This window comes from Equus asinus, chromosome 26 (genome assembly GCF_041296235.1).
Source record: "Equus asinus isolate D_3611 breed Donkey chromosome 26, EquAss-T2T_v2, whole genome shotgun sequence".
Lineage (NCBI taxonomy): Eukaryota > Metazoa > Chordata > Mammalia > Perissodactyla > Equidae > Equus > Equus asinus.
The window spans coordinates 42,050,473-42,052,195 of record NC_091815.1 but is presented as its reverse complement, the minus strand read 5'-3'; positions in this window follow the sequence as shown (position 1 = coordinate 42,052,195).

Here is a 1,723-nt window from a genome sequence, read left to right as displayed (position 1 = left end):
CACCCTTCTGCCCAAACGGAAACGCCTTTTGTCCTGAGCCTTCATTGGCTCTGGGAGCCGTCTGTCGTCGTAGAGCATTCAGGGAAATGTAGTTCCAACAATCCAAGGAGGAGATAAGGTTCCAGGAGGACAGGCCTTGGTCCATTGTGAGTGGGCAGTGATGCTTCTCTTAACAGGGCTCCCCTCTTCTTAAAGGGGCCGTATGCGGACTTCTGGGGACTGCTTTCTGCAACTGATCAGCCAGGCATTCAGGCCGTGAGTTAGGATGACAAATGTTTCCCAAGAGGCCATTGGCAGCAGTGCAAGTTGGCCCAAATCTGACGTGCCATTTTCTGCCCGAATACTGTTCCCTCAGAGGCACACAAACTTTGGGACTCCACAAAAGTCGTCATGCTTTCAGAGCCCAAATCTGTTGATAAACCACCCCATATACTGAACAGAACCCCCAAGAAAAAGAGGACTGAAAGAGTAAGGCCTTTCTTATCGTACAACCCAAATCAAAGTGTGGCAGGCAGTTCTCGGGTTGGTGACTTGGGAGCTGGAAAAACTCATCACAAGTATCATGTGAACCTAACATGTCCCTGAAAAGGTAGTCCTTCTGGCAAGGTGACAATAGAATTCGTTAGGTATCCTCTAGGTCAGAACTGGGGGAGGTCCATGCCCCAACTACTCAGAGGGAAGGGAATGCGGACCCCCTAAGGGTCAGGCTACTCCTAATTTGTTCTCCCACCTGAGAGAACAGAGGTCGGCTTCCCTAAGCACACGGGGGTGGCGACTGGTGCACGCTGTGTGGACCTGCCAGGTGGCAGGGGTGAAATGGCTTTAACAATGGAGACTGGTAATGAGGGAAATCTGGGAAGGGCCTTGGGCAGGGCAGAAACTGCAACACAGCCACACATGCTTCTCACATAAATTAGACTTACGGGGAATCTCCCGTGGATGTTGGGATGTGTGAGAGTCAAATAAGTCTGATGACTAGTCCAGAGGCTTTGCTCCACTTTTGTTATATTGAAGAAAGTAATTGCACATTCCTTGCCCCACGAGGATACTAGGATATGGGTGACAAGTTCTTCAGAATCACCTCGTGGTACAAGTGTCTTTGACCCTCATCAAGGTACCCCACTCCTCCCAGAAATACACAAGCATGTCCTCACATGTCATAGCACCCTGACATGATCGGGACAGATGAGATGAGGATCAGCATCTCTGAGGACCCACGTCCATACTCACCTTCCTCCAGAGCTCAGCATCTCAGAAGAGATGCCAGTCCTTGGTGCCACTGATGCCCACGCTCTCCTCGTGGTCCCATGAACACCCTGCTCAGCCCTCAGCAACAAGAGGCAGGAGGGCAGATAGACTCTGTCTAAGCAGTGGGCCTGGACTGCAGGCCCCAACCCCTCCTGCCAAGCAATAACCCTGGGGCCCCCAAGATCATGACTCCCAGACACAAGGCAACCCGGCTTCTCAGTTCCACCTCAGTCCCCAACAGGAAGGCCCTGGGGCCATCAGCTCACACTTCCTCTCGATGTGCACATCATTCTGTAGACCATCTCTCTCACATGTCCAGACACCAGAGTCACCCTCCAACAGCCACCACCACCTCCCCGCCCCACCCCATAGGCATCTTCATGGACCTGGCACATGGCATCCAGAGAGTGCTTGACAAATTCACACACGATCCAGCACAACCCCCCACCTCTTATGGATCCAAATGCCAGGGAAA